Source organism: Hemitrygon akajei, chromosome 4, assembly GCF_048418815.1.
Source record: "Hemitrygon akajei chromosome 4, sHemAka1.3, whole genome shotgun sequence".
In the NCBI taxonomy this organism is placed as follows: Eukaryota; Metazoa; Chordata; class Chondrichthyes; order Myliobatiformes; family Dasyatidae; genus Hemitrygon; species Hemitrygon akajei.
The window spans coordinates 115,416,064-115,431,986 of NC_133127.1; positions in this window are offsets into that span (position 1 = coordinate 115,416,064).

Below are 15,923 nucleotides of genomic sequence, written 5' to 3' on the forward strand. Positions count from 1 at the left end.
AAGTAGGAAAGTTCAGTCATCCACGGAATAAATGATGGGAAGGAGATATTTGTAATCCACGTGGTACTGGAGAGAGAAGGTAAGTATGAAGTATTCCACAACTTCCATACTAGTAAATCGAGATAACAGTCGCCATAGATCTTGTCCGTCGTGTTGTTCCAAATCCACATACGAATTATCACCAAAAGTGACCTGTCACAGGAATATCATCTTCCAAGGGTTACCACACAACATACCCAGGCAAGGGCTACACAAGTGGTCCCCAAAAGATATCCCTTTAGATCCTTTCGATCACACGAAGTGACAGTCACACATTCTGGAGCAAACTTGCCCCAGCAGTTCGTAGTTCCAGGTCTTGTGAAGACTGCGAGAGTAGCTTTTCTCTCTCTCTCTCTCTCTCTCTCTCTCTCTCTCTCTCTCTCTCCCCCCTCCCCCCCCCCACGACAGCCTGTGACTGATGTCACAGTCCCACCTCACTGAGGCGCTTAAAGCAACAGTCCACAGTAAGCAAAACCTGTGTGTTCGTAACACCAAGGATTCACCACACTCCGGCTAAAGAAATTCCTCCTCATGTGTGTTCTAAATGGATGTCACTCTATTCTGAAGTTGTGCCCTCTGGTCCAGAATTACCCCACTATAGGAAACATCTTCTCCACATCCACTCTATCGAGGCCTTTCAATATTCGATAGGTTTCAATGAGATTCCTCCCCTCCCTAATTCATTCTTCTAAACTCCAGCCATACAGTTCCAGAGCTATCAAATACTTCCCTTAGAAAACCATGCTGAGTTTGGCATATTTTATCATGCACTTCCAAGTACCTTGAAACCTCCTTCTTGATAATGGACTCCAACTCTTCCCAGCTACTGAAGTCAGACAAACTGGCCTATAGTTTCCCTTATTCTGCCTCCCTCCCATCATAAAAAGTAGAGTGACATTTGAAAATTTCCAGTCCTCCAGAACTACTACAAAATCTAGTGATTCTAGAAAGATCATTACTAATGCCTCAATAATCTCTTCACCTACCTCTTTCAGAACCTGGGTTGTATTCCATCTGCTCCAGGTGACTTAACTAACTTAAAACTTTTCAGCTTCACAAACATCTTCTCTATAGTAGCGCAATTGCACTTGCCTCTGCTTCCTGACACTCTGAAATATCTGGAATACAGTATTGCTAGTGTCTTCCATAGTGAAGCCTGGCACAAAATATTTATTAAGTTTGCCCACTATTTCTTTGTCCCCCATGACTGTGACTCCGGCATAATTTTCCAGCAGTCTGAGATCTGCTCTCACCTCTCTTTTGGTAGTCCCTTTGATATTTTTGGCTAGCCTAGCTTCATATTTCATCTTTTCATCCTTATGGTTTTTTTTTTAAAGTTGCCTTCTGTTGGTTTTTAATATCTTCCCAATCCTCTAACTTCCCAATCATTTTTGCTATATTATATTATATACCCTCTCTTTGCTTTTATGCTTTGACTTCCCTTGTCAGCCACAGTTGCCTCATCCTCCCTTTAGAATACTTCTTCAGTTTTCGGATGTATCTCTCCTATTGTTTCTTAATTTCTCCCAGAACTTCTAGCCATTGCTATTTTGACATCAACCCTGCTAGTATCCCTTCAGGTCAACTTTAGCCTACTCCTCTCTCATGTTTCTGTAATTCACTTTACTCCACTGTAATACTGAAACATCTAACTTTATCTTCTCCTTCTCAAACTGCAGCATGAATCCTGTCGTATTATGATCACTGTCTCCTAAGGATTCCCTTACCTTAGGCTCCCTGGATAAGTATTGTTTATTGCATAACATCCAATCGGGAATTGCCTTTTGCCTGGTGGGCTCAACAACATGATGCCCTAAAAGCTAACTTTTAGGCATTCTACAAATTCCTTCTCTTGGGTGACAGCATTAATATGATTTTCCCTGTCTACTGTAACTGCCTGTTGAAATCCCTCATGACTATTATAACATTAACCTTATTATATGTCTCTTCTATTTCCCATTGAAATTTATATCTCACATCCTGGCTACTGTTAGGGGTTCTGTATATAATACACATCACTGTCTTTTTACCATTGCAGTTTGTTCACTCTACCCACAAGGATTCTACAACTTCCAATCCTATGTCACTTCTTTCTAAAGATTTGATATAATTTTTTATCAGTAAAGGAACCCACCCACTCTGTCAGTCTGCCTGTCCTTTTGATATGGTCTATTTCCTTGGATATTAAACTCCCAACTATAATCTTCTTTCAGCCATGACGCTGATGCCCATAATGTCATACTTGCCAAACTCTAACTGCTCTACAAATCATCTACCTTATTCCATATACTACACGCATTCAAATAAAATGCCTTCATTCCTGTATCCATCACCCTTTATGGATTTGTCCCCATGTTATACTTCAACTTATCCCAGTGACTACAATTTTGACCTATCATCTCCATGTCCTTCTTCAAAGTCTGACTACTCAATGCATTGACTTGTATATCAATTGCCCCATCTTAGCCTTATAACTCTAGTTCCCATCCCTGTCAAATTTATTTAAACTCTCCCCAGCAACCCTAGCAAACAAGCCTACAAGGATATTGGTCCTACTCGAGTCTAATCCATCCTTCTTGTACAGGTTATACCTTCCCCAGAAGAGAACCCAATGTTCCAGAAATCTGAAACCCAGCCCCACCCCCGTACCACTTCCTCAGCCATTCATCTGTACTATCATTCTATTCCTGCCCTGACTAGCATGCAGTACTGGGAGCAATTCAGAGGCTACAATCTTAAAAGTCTTGCTCTCCAGCCTCTTCCCTAACTCCCTATACTCACGATGCAGGACCTCTTCCCCCTTTCTACCTATGTCATTGGTGCCTACGTGCACCATGACCGTTGGCTGCTCTCCCTCCCTCACGAGAATCTTCTGTAGCTGCTTTGAGATGTCCTGGACCCTAGCACCTGGGAAACAACACATCATCCTGGCTTCTCTTTTGCGGCCACAAATCTACTGCCCATCCCCCTAACTATTGATTCTCCTGTGGCGACCCACTTCCCAGCGCACTCGAACCGGCTCACAAAGTGGCGCGTACCGGCATTGAGACCGGTCCCAAAAGGGGGGCCAGGCTTTCTTCACCAGCAAGGGGAAAAACCCGCGCGCGGGACGGGACTGTGAATATGCGCCCCCGACATCATTCCCGCCCAGGGAGGGCGGGAACAGGAAGGCTTTAAAGCGAGGCCGTGAAGTTTGAATAAATCTCTTTTGCAACTGCAACTTACTGACTGCGTGTCGTTATTTCAGCGCTGTGTGTAGCACACCGCTACACTCCTATCACTATCACTCTGCCTGACTTTATCCTTCCCTGCTGTGCCTCAGAGCTAGTCACAGTGCTACTTTCCTGGCTGCTGCTATTGCTGTCCCCTGATAGGTCATTCCACCCCAGCAGAATCCAAAGGGATATACTTGTTACTGAGGGGAATGGCCACAGGGGTACTCTGCACTAGCTGCTTACTCCCCTTACTTCTCCTGGTGGTCACCAGTCTACTATCTGAAGCGTGCACACTGGGCCTGACCGCCTCATCTATGAGATTTTCAGCCTCGTGGATGGTCCTGTGTACATCCAGCTCCAGCTCTAATTCCTTAGCCTTGTCAGCAGGTGCCAAAGTTGGGTGCACTTCCAGCAGATGTTGTCATCCTGAAATCCCACATCTCACAGGAGGAGCATTCCACTGCCTGAATTACCAACCTGCCTCTGAATTCTAAAACTTAAGTTCTAGTTTGCATCTAGATTTGCTCAAGCCTTTTGCCAGCTCTTCCTTGACTGTACTAACACTGGCCCACTCTAACAATAGCCACTTTGCTTACACCTTGCTTCTTTTTATTAACCCCTGCTGAGTGCCTAACAGATTCTGATGACTGCAGCCCACCAAAAATGTTCCATAAAGCTGTTTAAACCTCGTGCAGTCTCACCAACTGATAAATACTCACGATCATTGCAGCCTTCCGAGTTTGACAATGTGATTAATCAGGAGTTTAGCAATATAGTCATGTGTGAGCAGAGTGTACAGCAATGGGCTCAGCATACAGCCCTGGGGGCACCTGTGTTCAGGGTGATGGAGAGGGAGGAGTGGTTGTGCATCCTGACTATCTGAGATCTGTAGATTGGGAAGTCAAACACCCAAATGCACAGTGGTATATTTAGACTGAGGACTAGGAGAATTTCCACCAAGATCGCGGGGCAATATTGTTGAATGCCTAACTGAAATCCAGAAATAGCATTCTGACATGAGTGTCCTTATTTTCTAGGTGTGTCTGGATCAGGTGCTTAATAGATGCTTTGGCATCTATTGTAGAGTGTTTCCGTCGGTAAGCAAATTGGTGAGAGTCCAGTGCGGCAGGAATGGAGCATCTGACTTACGCCATTACCAGATGTTTGAAGCACTTTATGATGATCGGTATCAGTGCCACTGGGTGGTAGTCATTTAGTTCTAAAGGTGTAGAGTTCCTTGGTACAGGGATAATGGTGTCTGATTTGAAGCTAGTGGGGACAACATCCTGGATGTCAGTGATCTGGTGTGCACACTCCCTGAGTACTCAACAGGGATATTGTCTGATCAGAAACAAAAGAAAATCTGCAGATGCTGGAAATCCAAGCAGCACATACAAAATACTGGAGGAACTCAGCAGGCCAGGCAGCATCTGTGGACAAAACCCCTCATCAGCACTGGAGAAAAAAGATGGGGAGTCGCGTATTGTCTGGCCCGGCCACTTAATGGGGGTTAACTCTCTGCTGAGACCTTTCTATGGCTGCTGGTGGTATGAACAGTGGCTGGTCACCTGGCAGAGGGTAGCTTTTGTGGCTGGTATTGTGTTGCAAGCCTTGAAGTATATAGGAAAGCTGTTTAGAGCATCAGGTAGGGAGGCGTCACTGGTGCAGTTGACACTGTTTTTACTTACATAGTAAGTAATGCCCTTGATACTCTGCCACATAAGCTGAGGAGACTTATTGGACAGAGATCCCTGAATATTTTGTGCATAGGCAGGCTTTGCCCTCTTCATGGTTTCCCCAAGCTGCTCTTAGAGCTCTTCTGTTTCCAGACTTGAAGACTGCATCCTGGCCTTTCAGTAGGGTGCACAAGCTCGTGTTCTGCTGGAGATTCTGGTTGGGCTGTGGGATGACCGTTTTTGAGGTACCAATGTTGTCTACACACTTTTTGATGTAGCTGATGACAGATGAGGCATACTTCTCAAGGTCTGTATCTTCTCCTTTTGTGGCAGCCTTCTTGAACATCTGCCAGTTAGTCCATTCAAAACAGTCCTGAAGCACTGAGATTGCCTCAATATGCCATACAGTGCTGGTCCTCTTGACTGGTGTCTCTATTTTCAGCAGGGGTGGATATGCCGTGATTAACACTATGGAGGTATGCTCAGAGAGGCCAAGATGAGGGAATGTCATCTGTTTGTCTGTTTGTTCCTTAGTGGCCATGGTGACTTGTTGATGGAATTTGGGTAAGCGATTGAAGTCTCCTGCAATTATGAAGAGACCATCCAGATGTTTGTTTTATAGAGTGGATGATACTGTTAAGCTCTCCCAGTGTGTCCTTGGCATTCGCCCTGGGGAGGATGTAGACAGCAGTGATCTCCCTGAGCTGGTAATGTGGCCAGTAATTGTAAACTGTTCAATTGACCAAGAACAGTGACTGTTAATTACCGATGAGTTTGTGCAGAAGCTTCTGTTCACGTACACACAGATTCCACCCAGTTTAGATTTCCCTGACAGTGTTCCTGCCTGCGGATAACAGAGTCATCCCATCGAGTTCAAATGCCAAGTTATGCATGTGGTTCTTCAGTCATATTTCGGTGAAAACCTGAATTTAGCAGTTTCTCAACCTTACTGAATGCATTTTATTTTTTAGTGAGCATATGTTGGCCAGGAAAATGAATGGTACTGCTGGCCTGGTTAGCTTAGCTCTCAGGCAAGCTCGTGCTCTGGCTCCCTTGTCACATTTCTGCTCCCTCTTTCACCGCCTGCATCTGCCACTCCATCGGTTGAGCCACCTCCGCCAGGTCGTTGTTGTTGGGTCTGGTGTCCATTGAGTTTTAATTCTGCTGCCGGTGGATTAAAAATAATTTTGTCTAAGAGTTCAGTGGTGCTGTATTTGCAGACCTTTGGATGACTGAAAACCCTGACTAGAAACTTTGAAACACAAACTAAGAGTTTAAAACTAACACCATTATTGGAAGCCGTTGAAGCCACTGCAACTCTGCACACCGCAATTTTACACCACTTCATTGGATTCTTGTGCCTGAACTAAGGACTTCACAGTTTCAGCCCAGGTTTTTCGTCAGTGCTGCTGTTACCCACACACATCTTGTGTTCTATGTTTGTTTGATCAATACTTCATGAAAAATATTTCAGTGGACTAAATATAAATAAGATGCCAAGCAGCTTAAGAACATTTTGAAAACATGGGTGCTTAACGAAGTGGGAACTCAAGTTCACTATTGTGTATTTATCTATCTAATTTAGTCAGACATTGATATATTCTGTATAAATACTGGATGAGGTCAGATCAGAAATATTTTAAGTGTGTACAATCCATTTTGCACTTCAATAACATTGCTACTAAGACGTCTTTGGATTCAAATATTATTTTCCTTTGGATTCCATGATTTTTACTTTTTAGATTAGGTAATCGTGTGGGACTTCAGCAAATAGTAATCATGGGATAGAGAGCCTTCATGTAGCAGATTATGTTCAATTCCAGAAAATTTTAGTAACTCGGTATTTTTAGTAACACACACAAAAATGCAGGAGGAACTCAGCAGGCCAGGCAGCATCCATGGAAAAGAGTAAGCAGTTGTCTTGGGCCGAGAACCTTGATCAGGACTGGAAAAAATAGATGAGAAGTAAGTGCTGGAAGGTGGGGGCAGGGAAGCAAGAAGTACAAGGTAATAAGTGAGAGAGAGGGGGAGGGGTGAGGTAAAGAGCTGGGAAGTTGGTTGTTGAAAGAGTTAAAGTGGGAATCTGATAGAAGAAGATTGAAGGGGGGGGTCACCAGAGGAAGGTAATGGGCAGATAAGGAGATAAGGTGAGAGAGGGAGATGGGAATGGGGAATAGTGAAAGAGAGGCCAGGGCAATTACCAGAAGATAGAGAAATCGATGGTCATGCCATCAGGTTGGAGGCTACCCAAACGGGATATAAGGTGTTGCTTCTCCAGCCTGAGTGTGGTACCTTCACGACAGTAAAGGAGGCCATGGACTAAAATGTTGGAATGGAAATGGGAAGTAGAATTGAAATGGGTGGCCACCAGGAGATCCCGCCTTTTCTGGTGGATGGAGTGTAGGTGCTCTGCTAAGTGGTCTCCCAATCTATGTCAGTATCACCAATATACAGGAGGCCACAGCAGGGCCATTAGATACAGTAGATGACCCTAACAGGCTCGCAGGTGAAGTGTTGTCTCACCTGGTTGAACTGTTTGGGGCCCTGAATGGTAGTGAGGGAGTAGGTGTAGGGGCAGGAGTGGCATTTGTTCTGCTTGGAGATCAGTAGGGAGGGACGAATGGACAAGGGAGTTGTGTAGGGAATGATCCCTGAGGAAAGCATAAAGTAGTGGGAAAGGAAAGATGTGTAACACCTCAGTATTATTGTTATGTAGCAAGGAGAGTCAAAAATATTTCTTGGCATTTAGGAGAAAAAATAATATTGTTTTTCATTTACTGTAAGGTGATCAAGAACATATATAATCTGCAGTCCTTAAAGGATCGATCAGTCTGAGTGATATCTAGATGCACTGGTTGATCAATGAAAATTTTCCAATTTCATGTAAAATGTGGTTGAACGTGTAGTGTGAAAGGATAATACTATCGGCTGGTGAAAGCCGCTGCCGTGTGTTGGCCTGTTTGGAGAACGTTGCAACCCTTCCATAGGCTGCTTTTGCTGCCAGCACACTGGCTTCTGGTATCAAAGTACCACCAATGTGTAAATATGGTGTGTGTGGGGCTCTTCTCTCTCTTGCTTCAGGGGCTACTAGGGTCACAATTGGTGCTGTGGAAAGATCAGGAGGTTTCTGCAGATCGAGGGCCCGTGCGCACACTTAGATAAATATCTGTGTACATTGAATGTTCTAGTGAATGTTTCAGTGTTTGTCTTTGTTTTGTTAATAAATAGTTAAAATACTTCCCATAAGTTGGGATCTCCTGTCCCATTTGACGAATCTACAAATTTGCTTCCTTGCACAGGATAACAAGCAAAATCATCAGATGGAAAGCAAAAAGATTATTTTTATAATTGCAAAATGTCATAGTCTAAAGGGATCTGAGAGTGAGAGTTCCTGAGACACAAAACGTTCGTATGCAGGTACAGGATATTTTCAGTGCGTTGGTGAAACAACATGGAGGATAGAGTGAAGTTTTGCTTTCTGATAGGGTCTGGTCCGGAGCCCGCCTTCCGGGTCTTGCTCCAGTCCGCGGACTCCGGACTCCGGGCCTTGCAGCCAGCCCTCCTGTCATCCAGAGCCATTGTATCATCTTGGCTTAAGGAGGTACACCTGTCGCCTATTAGGGGGCAGGTGTTTATAAGGGGCTCGGGGACTGAGCATGGTTGGGGGATTGTTTTGCTCTGTACCTGGGTTGTTGGTTCTGTCCAGGTTTCTCTTGTTTTCCTGCTTCTCTTGTGTGTGCTGGTCCTGCTGTTCCACTGTATTTGCCTTGCCTGTGCTGTTGTGCTGTCTGCTTGCTTTGCCCTATTTACTGGTGTATCCTGGTTGTCCTGCTGCTCACCCTGGACCCAGCTCCCTTCTGTTCCCATGCCTCCGTCAGGTAAGACAGGCTGTTGCTGTTACCCCTTGAGTGATTCTGTCCCTCCCTGTTCCTTGCCTCTGTTGGGTAAGCCAGGCTGTTGCTGTTGCCTGGCAGGGGCACTTGGTCCCCTTCCTACCCTGCACCTCAGATGGGTTGTGCCCTGCACCTGCCCAGGTGTCTGTGCCTTGCCCAGGCCTCCGTGCTTCTACCTGGGAGGTGGCCCTGCCTGGGATCCACATGGCCTGCCCTGAGGACTCTGACCCTTTCCACCCATTGCTCCCTATGGGTTGTGCCCACACCTGCCAAGGGTTCTGCATCTTGCCCGGTCCTGCCTGGGAGGTGGCCCTGCCCAGGAGTTATGCGCCTGCCCCAGGGGGATCCTCCTGCCCTGCCTGAACTCTGGGATCCTGCTCTGCCTGCCTGCGTCCTGCATTTGGGTCCTGTCCCTGTTCCTGACACTTCCCTTATATAAGAAAAGATATACAGACCCTGTGTTAGAGGTAATGCCATGAAAGCTCAATGGATTTATTCCTCAAATGAAGGACCTGATATGTAAAGGATGATTGAACAGATTGGTCTTGAACACAGTGAAGTTCAAATAAAAGAGAGCTGATCTTCTTGAAACTTACAAGGTTCTCATATAATCAAGATGATCTTGAATGAGGGAACAATGCAAAGAAAACTTCACCCATTAAGATGGAGGTAAAGATGACTTTCTTCCCTCAGGCAATTAAAATTTTTTGGAATCCTTGATTTGAAAGAGCAGTCAAGGTGGAGTCAAGATGGAGGTTGTCAAACATTTAAACCATAAAGAAGCCAAGGAGTATGGGGAGAGAGTAAAATGTGGTGTTGAGGCCAAGATAGATGAGCTATGATCTTACTTAATGATGGGGCAGGTTTACAGCACTGATGTGTTTAGTCATGTGCCTGTTTCTTACATTCATTTGGAAACCCACCCTAAACCTTCCTCTAAGTACCACAAAATTGTTTGCATAACTTGATTGTTTATGATGACCTATGTTAGAAGATTTAACATACTTTTATTGTTGTAATGTGAGTATTATTAAAAGTAAGTTAATACTAATCAGGGAGCTGTTGGTAGCAAGATGCAGGATCTGGGGTTGGTGGGGTCTTTACTGCCGCTCTTTTTACTCCCAGTATGCATTGTATATCGTTCCTCCACCCAGGCCGCATGAGGTACCTGGAAGCCTCTGTATTGTAAATATCATTTGCCGTCCCAGATAAAGATGTTCTTTTGGCCATCAAATTGTCGAGTGGTCTTTTTGTAAAGTAGAAGTTACCACATGTATTTGGCGACGAGGTGAACTGGTTTTGTGGACGGGTTGGCCCCGTTTTCGATCAGGAGCTGTGAGCGGGCGAGGAGCCTCGTGTTCAGATGGCTGCGTTCGGAACGGTCGGTGTGTTCGATGAGCAAATCGAGGAGTGGCCGGAGTGGCGAGGAAAGGTTGGGCCACTTTTTCTGTGCTAATGGAATTACTGAGGAGGCTAAGAAGCGCTCTATTCTCCTGAGTGTGTGTGGGGCAAGGATGTACAAGCTGATCTGGAACTTGGCTATGCCATGGAAACTGGGAGAAATTCCATACGACGAACTGGTCAAGCTCGTGAGGAACCACCACAATCCGCAGCCTTCGGTGATAGTCCAACGGTTCAAGTTTCACAGCCATGTCCGGACGCCAGGTCAGTCTGTGGGTGATTTTGTGGCTGAACTTCGGCAGCTATCGGAGCATTGGGATCTCGGAGCCGTGTTGGATGACATGCTCCGTGATAGATTAGTATGCGGCATTAATAAAGATGCTGTACAATGCCGCTTGTTGGGGGAAACCCCACCGTTGACTTTCGAGACAGCCCTAGAGATTTCCCAAGGCATGGCGATGGCTGCCGATAATGCCAAGGATATACAGAAAGGATATGGGGGGTCGCAGTCGACGGCAGTGCTCCAAGTCAGGAGGGAGACTGGTGAACAGGCAAAGCAGGTAGAATGTTTTCGGTGTGGAGGAACGCACTATGCAAGTGTTTGTAAATTCAAAGATACTGTCTGCCATGCTTGTAGCAAAAAGGGACATATCTACTTATTTTCCCCTTTTTTTCTCTCTCTCTGCCCCTCTCACAATCACTCCTTGCCTGCTCTCCATCTCCCTCTGCTGCACCCCACCCCTTTCTTTCTCCCTAGGCTTCCTGTCCCATGATCCTTTCCCTTCTCCAGCTCTGTATCTCTTTTGCCAATCACCTTTCCAGCTCTTAGCTTCACTCCTCCCCCTCCTGTCTTCTATCATTTCAGATTTCCCCCTCCCCCTTCTACTTTCAAATCTCTTACTGTCTTTTCTATCAGTTAGTACTGACAAAGGGTCTTGGCCCAAAACATCAACTGCTTCTTCCAAAAGATGCTGCCTGGCCTGCTGCGTTCCACCAGCATTTTGTGTGTTGCTTGAATTTCCAGCATCTGCAGATTTCCTCGTTTGCGACTTGCCTTTAAAATTCTTTTGTTGCTTGACAATGTGCTAGCCTATCCTAAGTATTTGGACAGCATTCATTCTAACATAACAATGCGTTTCCTGCCGCCTGACACAATATCACTGATTCAACCACCGACCAAGGTGTGATCCACATTCAAGGCGTATTTTTTTACGGCGAACTATCTCTCAGATGCTACAAGCAACAGACGATTTTGAAAGTCCCGGGAGTTTACCAATGGTGGAAATTGGAACACTTGGCAAAAATGGCGATGGACATGGACCCAAGTTTACAACGGAGTCAGCATTTCAGTCGTTCCCTGCCGTCAACCCTTCTTCCCTACAAACAAATATGCTGAAAAACAAAATGCTGCCAAGCAAACAACCCTCAGCACTTTCTTCAAACCGGTGTCATCTCCTGCTGCCGGCAGTTCTGTGAGTCGTCCTTCACTCCCTGCCTGATATGATCCTGATGACTACAACCATCCACTTCATCCATGTAAAGCTGCCTGACACCACAACAACCACTCATCTCTCGGAGCGAACACCCCTGCCACTGTTGGTGAGTACTGTACACCCTAGTATGTTCACTTTCAATGATTTATTACATTGAATATTACCTTAAATTGATGAAAAATAATACGAATGTTGCTTTGTGGTACAGCTTTTGTGTCGTATTGGTATGAAAATGTGAATAAATTACAGATAAAACATATTTAGGAAGCCCTGTGGAATGCATCCCTGTTTTCTCCATTTAAATAATTATTACATCATGCGATTTCACATTATGCGTTGACGGCGAGGAACGTATCCCCTGCATATAACGAGAATAGGGTGTATTAAAAAAAAAAGTGAGGTAGTGTCCAAAGCTTCAAAATCCATTGAGGAATCGGACTGCAGAGGGGAAGAAGCTGTTCCTGAATCACTGAGTGTGTGCCTTCAGGCTTCTGTACCTCCTACCTGATGGTAACAGTGAGAAAAGGGCATGCCCTGGGTGCTGGAGGTCTTTAATAATGAATGCTGCCTTTCTGAGATACTGCTCCCTAAAGATGTCCTGGGTACTTTGTAGGATAGTGTGAAAGATGGAGCTGACTAGATTTATAACCTTCTGCAGCTTCTTCTGGTCCTGTGCAGTAGCCCCTCCACACCAGACAGTGCTGCAACCTGTCAGAATGCTCTCCCATGGTACAACTATAGAAGTTTTTGAGTGTATTTGTTGACATGCCAAATCGCTTCAAACTCCTAATAAAGTATAGCCGCTGTCTTGCCTTCTTTATGACTACATCAATATGTTGGGACCAGGTTAGATACTAAACTACCTGCGTCTCAATATCACCAAGACCAAGGAGATGGTGGTGGACTTTAGGAGATCTAGGCCTCATATGGAGCCAGTGATCATTAATGGAGAATGTGTGGAGCAGGTTAAGACCTACAAGTATCTGGGAGTACAGTTAGACGAGAAGCTAGACTGGACTGCCAACACAGATGCCTTGTGCAGGAAGGCACAGAGTCGACTGTACTTCCTTAGAAGGTTGGCGTCATTCAATGTCTGTAGTGAGATGCTGAAGATGTTCTATAGGTCAGTTGTGGAGAGCGCCCTCTTCTTTGTGGTGGCGTGTTGGGGAGGAAGCATTAAGAAGAGGGACGCCTCACGTCTTAATAAGCTGGTAAGGAAGGCGGGCTCTGTCGTGGGCAAAGTACTGGAGAGTTTAACATCGGTAGCTGAGCGAAGGGCGCTGAGTAGGCTACGGTCAATTATGGAAAACTCTGAACATCCTCTACATAGCACCATCCAGAGACAGAGAAGCAGTTTCAGCGACAGGTTACTATCGATGCAATGCTCCTCAGACAGGATGAAGAGGTCAATACTCCCCAATGCCATTAGGCTTTACAATTCAACCGCCAGGACTTAAGAACTTTTTAAAAGCTATTATTAATGCTTTTTGAGATAGTGATTTAGATGCATATCATATTTTTTACTGAGTTAAGTATTGTATGTAATTAGTTTTGCTACAACAAGTGTATGGGACATTGGAAAAAAGTTGAATTTCCCCATGGGGATGAATAAAGTATCTATCTATCTATCTAGATCCTCGGAGATCTTGAAACCCAGGAACCTGAAGCTGCTCACTCTCTCCGCTTCTGATCCCTCTATGAGGATTGGTATGTGTTCCTTCGTCTTACCCTTCCTAAAGTCCACAATCAGCTCTTTTGTCTTACTGACATTGAGTGCCAGGTTGTTGCTGTGGCACCACTCCACTAGTTGGCGTATCTCACACCTGTGTGCCCTCTCGTCATCACCTGAGATTCTAGCAACAATGGTTGTATCATCAGTAAATTTGTAGACGGTATTTGAGCTATGCCTAGCCACACAGGAGGTCGGGGCATGTTCAAGGTGAGGTTGTGGTGAGTAGAGCGGAGCAAAGTTAGAATAGAGACAAGGCAGATTTGAGGCCTGTCCACCCATACTGAGACCGAGGATTGATCATTGTAAGTGCTGGGCTGATTTGGAAAGATCGGGCCTGGGGTGGAATGTGGTGGTAAGGTTATGACCAGAGTGTATCGATACAACAAGGCCCAGGTCTTAGAGCAATGTATGAAACGATGTGTGGATGAATTAAACACTGGGCAGATGGATTGAAAAGCCAGTGTCAGGACTAGAGGCAAGGTAGTGTAGGGAGACTAGTAAATGGTGGACGAATTGAGCATTTTGCATTAGTCTTCACTGTGGAAGATGTTAGCACTTTGGTGGAAGTTCCAGGTGTTGGGGATAGGTGAGTGAAAGTTACCATTACTATGGAGAAGATTCTTGAGAAAATGAAGGTAGACAAATGTCAGAAGGTAGATTAGTCACCTCGACTAGGGTTCTGAAAGAGGTGGCTGAAGAGATCGTGGTGATATTAGCAATGATCTTTTAAGAATCACTAGATTCTGGCATGGTTCCAGAGGACTAAAAAAATCAAAAATGTCACTCCACTCTTCAAAAAGGATGGGAGGCAGAAGAAAGGAAATTATCGGCCAGTTAGTTTGTTTGAGAAAATGTTGGAGTCGATTGTTAAGGCTTTGGGGTACTTGGAGGCACATGATAAAATAGGTTGTAGTCAGCATGGTTTCCTCAAGGGAAAATCTTACCTGACAACTCTGCTGGAATTTTTTGAAGAAATAACAAGCAGGATAGACAAAAAAAGCATCGGTTGAAGGTATATGGGCTGAAGGCAGGAGATTAGAGCTGAAAGGAAAATTGGATCAGCCATGATGAAATGGTGAAGCAGTTGCGATGGACCGAATGGCCTAAATCTGCTCCTATATTTTATGATCTTAAGGGTTTGGCTGATTCGATTCGCTGCTCTACGATGTTTACACCACTCTCTTTTGCACCGACACTGAAGGCCTGTTCCCCGATGCTCCGGGCTTCATATGTGGACTCACTTTCTTCTTAATCCTATTTGCTTACTTTTATTGTTTGCACAACATTGTTTTTCTCTCTCTGCGCATTGGGCTTTTGTTGGTCTTAATTTAACGGTTCTTTTCACTTTGTTGTTTTGTGGCTCTAAGGAGATGAATCTCAAGGTTGTATAATATATTCGTACATGGATAATAAATGTACCTTTATTATGTACATTGAAGAAGGGCAGGAGTGATAAAGCTAGAGAAATACAGGCTAGTGCATGTCCCTCAATAGTGTGAAAAGTGGTGGTCTTGAAGGACAATGGATAATGATGATCACAAGCTGGGTGGAAAATATGGAGATTCTGAGATGCCCAGTTGTCAAGATCGACTCTCGGCCTCACCAGCATAGCTCAAAGGAAAGCTTATGAAGCAATATGTTTGGCACCAGCTTGGCTGCAGGAAATGCCAGAAGGATGTTCAATCACGTCCAGCCACTTTAGGGGCTTTACTCCAGATCTGTTGTCTAGGTTTACTCCTGTAGGCTTCATCTCTCCCAAGGCTGCCCATGGGGCAGTGGGGCTATGTGCCCATAGCAGGGGATCTGGTTCACAAAGACTAGGGCATGTCTATGTGTGCAGGGGCCAGACCTCCTTCCTGTCCCCTGTAGTTCAGCCTGAGTAGTGTGAAAGTAATTAAAAAGCATACTGAGAGACAGGGCTTAATTTGCATTTAGAAAGGCAGTGATTAATTAAGGGTAGTCAACATGGGAAATCACAACTCACAAACTTGATTGAGCTTTTTGAAGAGATGACCAACAAGACTGACAAGGCAAGGTGATAGACCTTTCTTCATTGACTTCAGCAAGGATTTTACAAGTCTCACATGGTAAGCTTTCCCAGGGATTTAGGGTGTGATAGTAAATTGCATACAAATTCGGTTAGCTGGTAGGAGACAGAATAGTGGAGAATTGTTTTTCAGATTGTAAGCCTATGACAAATTGGTGTGCCACATGGATCAGTGCACGGTGCAGGGATCCCTGTTGCTTGTCATGTTACTGATTTTGAAAAGGATGTAGGTGACATGATTTGTAAGTTTGCAGACAACAACAAAATTGGTGGCATTGTGGACAATGATGAAAGTTGTCAGAGTTTGTGATAGGATATTAATGAACTGGGGAAGTTTACACTAAATTGGAAGATGGAATTTAACTCAGGCAGGTACAGTGCAACATTGTGGGAAGAATAGGAGATGTACAGCATGTGTTAGGGTGTG